The sequence below is a fragment of the Fundulus heteroclitus genome, unplaced genomic scaffold (genome assembly GCF_011125445.2).
Source record: "Fundulus heteroclitus isolate FHET01 unplaced genomic scaffold, MU-UCD_Fhet_4.1 scaffold_845, whole genome shotgun sequence".
NCBI lineage: Eukaryota > Metazoa > Chordata > Actinopteri > Cyprinodontiformes > Fundulidae > Fundulus > Fundulus heteroclitus.
In genome coordinates, this window is record NW_023397302.1 from 28,922 (window position 1) to 38,231 (window position 9,310).

The window sequence follows — 9,310 nt, forward strand, 5'->3', positions numbered from 1 at the left end:
ACCCACTCAGCTTATGTCCTCGCTTTCATTTTTTTCATTTGTTTATTAGTTTTATTAGCAAATGTCGTGTGCGCGAAAGACAAAAGCCTCCAGTAATTTTGAATTTGCTCGTTTTTTGCAGCCAATTAACACGACAGCTGTGAGCACAACGCCAGGGCTTTAGGTCCTCAAAACTGATATTTTAATGTAACAAAGCAGAACAACATTTGGCAGATAAAAGAGAAGGCAATGTGATACACATTAGCTACATCTGCTGAGACTGTATGCCAGAGATAAGTTACAGCAGCTCAAGCACTTTCCACTGTTTAAGGTTTTAAAGTCGACATTTCTGCATTAAGATTGATTGGAAATGTAGTCGGATATTCACAAATATTGTTGTACGCATTAGGGCTGCACAATTAATCGCATTTTCAATATAATCGCAATTTAAAAAAATGCAATTTCCAAATCGCAGAGTCTGCAATTTTTGGCTATTTAACAATTAGTGAATCAGACGCGTCCTTTAGGTGTCAGTAAAATGTTTAAAGTGGATTTGCCTCCACATGGAAGGGAAGATGGTTGCAGCAGTGAGATAATCTAACTTTATTACTTGTTTTAGAGTTTATATAATCATACATAGCATTAAGTACTGGTCAATCGGTTTAATACATAGACTTGTTGGTTGGTTGCACTTTATGTTTAACGAGTTTAGATGCTGTGGGTCTTTTAGCAACTAAGCCGCACGGCGAGGAAACAAAATGATTTGTTATTTATATTTAAAAAGACATGATAAATTAAACTGGGGGGGGAAAAAATCGCATTAAATCGCAATATTAAGATAAAAAAATCGCAATTAGATTATTTTCCAAAATCGTTGAGCCCTAGTATGCATTAGGCTTTATTATTTGCACACTGATGTTTAAATCTATTGCTTAGTCCTCTCAAACACCCCGTTTTAAAAAAACGGCATGGAAAACGTGTGAAGCATGTCTATTTGCATGCATGGCAGGAAAATGAAAATAGATCCAAATGAGATGCATATTAATGCCATCTGCAAACAGTGTGTAAAACGTTACTGAAGGGTCAGTAACTATGTTCACACTTGAATTATGAAGAGTCTTAGGTAATCTGATCCAAATTGAAAGCAATTACTTTGGCATCTTCACATGCACCCTGAGGTGCACTTATTGAGTGGAGCTCGCTGGCCCGCTCTATATGCAAATAAAAACGTACAACTCAGGAAACACGCATGCCGCTATGCGTGGGCAAAATTCTAGATATCAGTATTTTAAGTCTTTACCTGCATACATCCTGAATTATGTTCACATAGAGATGGTTTATAATGCTGCATTAACGGTTGGATTTTGCAGATTTTGATGATTTTATGTCAATGCAATTTGCAAAAAAATGTATTTTATGTAATTATACACACACACAAAAAAAAAAAAACTTTTCTGTTGATCGTAATTGCAGCTGAGGAACAGATTTTGTTTCATTTCACTTATAAACTTCAGCAGGTGAAGCAGCTGAAATGGAGCCTGTACTTCCACCTCCTGGTACCAGACACCTGCACTTTGTGAATTGATTGTATTAGTGCTGGTAAGGACTGCTTTGCGAGGCTCAAACAACATTTTGACTGAAGACCATAACATTAAGGCTACACAATATATCACAATTATATCATTACTGCAATATCAGTGTATTACAGGTGTTGCGAACTTGCATTTTTTATGCTAATATAATATTTAGCCAGTTGGATAGAGTCTCTAAGCAGCAGCAGATGCTAACACCAGACACAAATGTCCAAAATGCCAAAAGGTCAGAATGTCGGAAGCACAGATGAAAAGAAGAACAAAGAGGGAAATAGGCAAATATCACAACTGATATCAACACAGCAATGTTTGCCAATGTTATCGATTTTCTAATATTGTGCAGCCACATGTGCATGGCGCACGTTTTGAAGTTGATTTTCGTTCCCATTCATGCCCTTACAATAGCCCGACATGCAAAATGAGTTATCCTTTATTTACCGCAGTTGCCTCTGTGGCGGTGATCGATGCATTAGCGAGAGAATTATGGACTGACTTCAATATTAATGACTTTCTTACCCAAGAAGACATTACGCCTCTAAACAAAAGACCTGCGCAGTCGTAGCGGCACAAGCTTTTCATCTTCTCGCACGCACGTGCACAACACTGGTGTAATTTCAACTTGTCACCAGAGGGGGCAGACGTCTGCACAAACCCTGGAACTTACACTACGCTCCTTTAAGATTACTAACATGAGCAAATATAAATATGAACTTCAATGACTAATTACTCTTCCGCCTCAGCTGATCTACTTCACACGGGATTTTTACGATTATTCAGCCGTCCTGCGAAAACGCATTTGCCCCATTGCGTATTTTTTCCAAGTTTTCCATTTTTGTCAAACGAAAAACGCGTCAGATCATCAAACGTCGTTGTATCAGAAGATGGTAACCAGAGTAAATACAATTCAAGTTCAAATAAACTCAACTTCACTTATATAGCACCAACTGACAACACACGTCACCTCAAGGCGCTTTACAAAATAAACTCAATCAAATCCTCCAGATCTCCAGCAGAACCAGGCAGCTATAAAAATCAGCTTTTCCACCAAAATGGGCCCTATGTAGAAAAAGTAAGCGCCTCATCATTAAGCACATTGTAATATCAGGTGGAAAAAAAATTATTTTAGTAAATGCTATAAGATAAAGTTTCCCTTTGAGAAGTAATGTTCGAGAAAGAAACTCATCCTATATGCAGCTGTGCTTATCCTACCTGCAGTGATATTTTCATGCCTCTAGAACAGTAATTTAGCTTCACAGTTGGATCGCAAGATCAGGCATATATTAATCACCATTTCAGCATAAACATTTCATTAAACTCAGCCGGGTGCATGCCGGATGTTCTGCACATAAGGTAGCTTGGTTTGCTTGATTAAATCCAGTTCTACCTGCAGCTGAGAGGTGCTGAACCTCTGCTGTTAATTAATAAAATTACGAAACATCCTTTACTGTGAGCGGGACTGAACAGTGGCACAGCTGGTAGCACTGTTGCCTTGCAGCAAAAAAGGTTTCAAACCCATGCATGTTCTCCTTGTGCATGTGTGGGTTCTCTATGGGTACTCCAGCTTCCTCCCACGGTCCAAAAACATGACAGTTAGGTTAATTATTGCACTATTGTGTTATTATTACTGTATAATCCAGAGTCAAATTCCTCGTATGTTTACACATCTGATTCTAACTGGTCTCTTCAAATTCTCCTTAGGGAGAAGAAAGTTTGGACTACTTCCCACTGATATCATCACGTCAGTACTAAACAATACTGTATTGTTGTGTTTTCTGTAAATTTTGCATCCCTAATGCTGATAATGATAAAAACAAGCACTAATTTTGTTTTCCACATCTATCCTTTACCTGAAATTAAACGTATTTCTGCCCAATTAAGTGATAGTAGCGGTCTCTAACCAAAGAAGAACCAATTTATAACCACTGTTATGATCCCACTTTCTTCATATTAGACATCGTTTGAAGGCTTATTATCCCTAAATTGATGTCTCAAAAAAAGAATAAGATGGTGAATGCAAACAGATATCAAAGTAAAATATCCAAAGCTCATTACTAAATATTAAACTAAGCCCTTAATTTACTTATGGATTTATTTCTTAACGAATGGATTAATTTTCTTTGCAAAAGCTGTGTTGCGGGAACAAATAGAGTAAATGCATAAACACTGCTCCTGCTGCAATCAGACCGCCAAAACCTGCAACTTCTGTGAATGAGTCAAAACAAAACTATAAATTTAAGCAGCAACTGTAACCAAACACACAGACTACACACAGTAACAAGGAAGCTACGGCAACCACTGAAACTAGAAAGCAACCAAACTCACACAGACAACCCAACAGCTATGGTAGCCGATCTATGGTAAAGTCTGGCTGTAGCTACGGTACAAAAAGCTTTAACAGAACCACAGATCTGAAAGACCTGACTTGTGACCTTTTGGCGCTACATCTCCACCCAGTTTTAGAGTTGCATGTACCAAAACAAGTTTTTCTTTCCAACATTTTGTCCTTTTCATACAGAATCGCCCTTAGAAACAGACAGGTGAAGTATTTTTATTTTATTTAATATCTACAGTTTTAGTTGTTTCAACATTACGCGATTTAACATAATTACTACAGATGTTGTCACGTTGTCGCTCATCTAGCTGTGTACATGTCGGCACAGCTAAACACACGTGTGTTTGTACGTGAAGAAGCAAAGCGCCTTTCGTGAAAACAAGAACTTCTGACACATCAGTGAAGTGTACGTATCATTTCACAATGAAATCTAGTGAAATGATCCAGCTGTTTAGGCAAAGGGGGGGCGCTAAAGAACCTGCCTGATCGTTCTTTATTCGTTTTTGGTGCTAATGTAGTCTTCCAGCATTGTGACCCAGACTTATTATTTATAGTGGTAGAGTTCAGCTGGCTAGGCGAGTACTTCTATATCGGTCCGAGGGCGAATATAAAGCAGCGTGAGAGTTTTTCCTCCCCAAGAAGTTTAAAGCAAAACATGTTGGTGTGGATAGCTTTTATTTATCTTTATCCAAATTAAAGAAATAATTTAAATTTTTTTCCCCTTACTCAGATTACCTTTGATATTTAAAATTTGTTCGATGATTGAATTACTTACTAGATTTTTTTTTTTATATCTATGTGACCTTTGTTGTAAACTGGAATAGATTAAACCAATTTAACAACAATTATTTGTACGCCACAAGGGAATTTTGAATAAAGAAGATATTTGAAAACTGATTTGGATGTTTATTTAAAAAGAGCAACATAATAAAACGTTTAAATATCAGGATCTCTCAAGAAAGTATACACTTAAAGGGGCCTAGTCACGTACTGACTTTATGATTTTCTACACCAGTAGCTCTCTCTGGTTGCATACAAAGGTTGTCTGATTAAAGTATAACACCCAGTTGGCTTATCCTATTTTATTTTTGTGTTTTTGCTCTATTTATTAGCAAACAAAGCGTTTTTGTGTATGTTTACAATTCCAAGACCACGTGACTGGAAGTAAACAAGGAGAAGCAATTGAGCTTATGGACATATATTCAAGGCCAATCGTAGTTTATTTATTTTAAATACGTTTTTTATACAACAGCAACAGTGATACTAAATATGGCAGATAGCAGGGTCATTGAAATAATCGATGGCTTTATGTTTTAGAGCAACATAAATAGGTCGGTAAAGCCTCCCAGACAACATCAGCTAATGCTAGCTGTTATTAGCTTAATGGACACGGACATCCCAACGGCTGGGTACTGTTGGACCCACTGAGCAATATTATACACTGGAGTGCTAATCACCGTCTGTTTGAACGAGTCGCTTTGAAGCCACCAGCCGCCATATTGGTACTCCCTATTTACCCCCAGTAACTAGGCAATATGTGCGCTACAGCATCGAATAACGAGGATTTTCTCATGTTCAGGGGGGGCTTAAGACTTAAAATGTCAAATGCCATTTACTTTTATGTTATGTACTAAAACTATCAAGTACTGAGAAAGTCATGTGCTGAAATATTTTGCATTTTATTAATTTAAATATATATATATATATATATATATATATATTTAACATTTATAAATATATAAATAACAATATACAAAAACATATATTTACATATGTGTATACATATATATACATATATGCATATACACATACTTATATATACATATATATATATATTTAATATGAATAACATGTAAAATATTTCAGCACCTAATTTCCTAGTAGTTGATAGTGTTAGTACATCCACTGACTGTAGAATTACCTGTGAAACGTTTTCACTCAGCCAGAAAACTGTTTGTTGTTGCAACCAAATCCTATGGGATTCTGTGAGAGTAGGGAGTAGCAAGATGGCGGCCAGTGACTTCAGTTTTTCGGAAAAATCAGCACTCCAGTGTATTATATAGCTCAGTGGTTGGATCTCCAAGCTGTGCAGTGCTGCACCACACAATGCTCCACCCGCACCCCCGGTTCATTATTACAAGTTCCACCAGATTTAGCCCTGAATTAATCCTGTAAGCCAGTAGATCTGGTTTGCACCCAATTCCACGCAGCACGTGAATACGCCACCTTCTCCAAATCGCCCCACTATGCCACCTCCAATGGCAGCAATGTCGACATGCAATTCAGCGCTCAACGAGACGTCTACGTATAAATGTCTGTGATGGAGCCGAGCAAGTCACCAACGCTCAACGGAGGTGTGAAAAGAAGTAAGTAACCCTGACCCCGTAGATCGGATTGGTCTTCAACCACGGCGAGCCGTCGCTTTACTGCCAGGCGTTACAGGACAATCTGCTGGTTCCTACTGTAGCTGCGTCAATTGTCGCCATCTTGCTTTCTGATAGTTCTGCCGGCAGGTGATACAACAATGTTTATATTTATGATTATGTCTGCTGGTCGCGCCCGTTGCAAGCTTCTTTTCTTATTTGAAGATAAATACATGTTTTTTGTGTTTTCTTTTTATGCTCAAAATATGTGACTAGGCCCCTTTAAATCCTTAAACACATCTCACCCGGGTGAGTTCATTAGTCCATTGGTGAGATGCTTTTCTTCCCGTCTTTAACCGTAGATGTCCCTGCTTTCCTGTGGGATTGTGGTCAAGCCAGATGGAAAAAATTAAAAGCTCAAATGCAGAGCACACGTGGCGTCAAAAAGCCCACATTTTATCACATGTCCGGCTTGAGGATTAATAAGAAGAGAACCCAGCAGGTCGAGTTCTGCTCTGACGACGGACCGGATGGACCCGCACATAAAATCAAACGAGATACTCTCCAACTGTTGTTCTGCTTCCCCTCTTGCCCAAATATTATATATACAAGACCCTAGTGTATTAACAATATTACCAAGCACATTAGATGCTATTAAAACAAAACATTTTGATTATTACAAGCATACAGAGCGTCTACAGTTTCGCATCCTTGTATTCAGCTACTGCGGCCCAGTTTTGAGCTCCCAGCCCTCGCTTGACTCACGATGAGTCAGAAACAGCGTGGTTACCCTCTCTGCCTGAGGATCAAACAACTTTTTCTCCCGGTAGCAACCCTGCACATTATTAGAACCGGAAGAGATGGGATGAGACAACGCTGAAACCCCTGGTAGACCTCCATTTCTGATAAACACGACTTATTAAAAAAAATAATAAACACATAGATATTTTTATTTTTGGCACACCTGGACTGGGCCAACCTCCAGCCACTCTGCAGACGAGTAACACAGACCCCTTATACCAGTTTTCATTAACTGCTCTGTGTTCCTGCCAGTCTGAAAGTCTTTTGGTTCAACACATTTCAGAAGGTTAAGGCTTTTTTTTTATGTTTATTTCCGAGCTGTGCTCACTCTTTTAGTCCTGCACTATATTTAGAGTTATGATGTGGCAGCTGGATCAAGTTGCTAAGCAAGCGATAGGGCTGCTGTTTCTAGCATTACGTGACATTTAAAGCTTCATCACAAATGTAAGAAATTGTTGCTTCTCTTTGTCAGACTTTGTGAACTTGGTATCTGTATGTGCATTCCTACATATTCATTGTTCTGTCAAAAACAGAAAGGCGGAGTAATTATAAACATATCCAACGCTGCTATTGACCAATTGATTGCCATTTTGTTTACTTCATGAATTCGTCCACGAAAATGACCGATGTCATGCATTAAAAGCAACAAAACTAAAGTTAAAAAAAATGCATTTGGATTTGGAAATTAAGGCTGTTTTATAGCAATAAAATCATCCAAATACATTGATATTTGGTGTACAATGGACAAATGCAAGGTTTTTGTTATGCAACAGCTGAGACCGAGACCAGTCATTTCAGAACATGAAAGATGAAGTCCCTCTTCAGCTTTCAGGCCAAAGCTGCATCCTGACTAAAGGCCTGTGCAGACTCTGCAGGAAGAGACAGCTTTGTCTCAAGGCTGCAAAAACTGAAACAATGTTCTTTTTGCCCCGGACATTTCTTACTTTCCTACAAGAACTTCAGTGCAGAACTCCCAGGAAGTATTTATTGGACCCTTCCACTACCTACATACCTACCTGCAGTCTTTTCTTTCTTTCTTTCTCTGAAAATGCACAGGAAAAGCCCCGTGTCAAGAACGAGATGAAGGAAAAGGATGACGTCCCTTTGTTCTTCTGCAGTATGTTTTGCCCTATGGGTCAAATTTTCATTTAAAGATGAGCATCCCTGAAGCATGATGCTGCCATCACCACGCTTCTCTCTCTGGGCATGGTGATTTTGGCAATGTACAGCAGTGTCTTTGTGTCAAACAAACCTTTTGGAATTATGGCCACAAGGTCCGACCTCGGTTTCGTCTGACCGCGACGCATTTCACCAAATGCCCTCTGGGAACCACGGCTTTTGCTGTGAGCTATGGCTAAGAAAAGGGCACGAAAAGCCTAAGAGGAGCTGAGCTTTAGCTGGGGTTGATCAGGGGCCCTCTAATAGTTTAACATGAGGTTGGACGTATGGGTTGTTTCTGAACACGGCCCAATACCCGATAATAAGGGGGTGTGCCTTGCAGCAACATCATTTTTATTTGATTTCCTTCCTTTTAAAACGTTGTTGGTTTGTTTTTTCAAGTTAATCCGAAAGGGTTTGAAGTCACAGAATGTGGATATTGCACTGCAAAAATAGAACTACAAATAAGAAAAATCGTCTTGAAATGAGAGTATTTTTCCTTGATTTGAGCATGTAAATAAGATTATTTGCCAATGGAATAAGATTTTTGCACTTAAAATAGGGACAATTCATCTCCATCATCTTATTTCAAGTGCTGTATATCTAATTCTCTTATTTTAGGGGTAAAAATACTCATTCCATTGGCAGATAATCTTATTTACCTGCTCAAATCAAGGGCAAATACATTAATTTCATAAAAGTTTTACTTATTTTTAGTTCCCTTTTTGCAGTGTGTCCTGTTCAAATATGAAACTTTAAGAGGAGCGTGTAGACTTTTCAAATTCTTTCTAACAGGCCTGGTCAATAAACCGAAAAATTTACCAACACTGAAATCTACGACAATAACCGGCGTCATTTTGCCCATGTTGGTATTTTAAAAAAAAATTAAGAAAAAGTTGTTTTTATAGTAAAGGCCGGCTATGGTCATGTCCATTTAAGACAATGCGCTCCATATAGTCTGTAGTCACGTTACTCCACCCCATCCAGTGTGAAAGAAGAAACAAAAGAGGTAGTGAGGTTGCGAGAATGGAGGAAATTTTAAATGTTTAATAGAGCTGCTCGAGGATGAAGAGGAGCAGCTATTA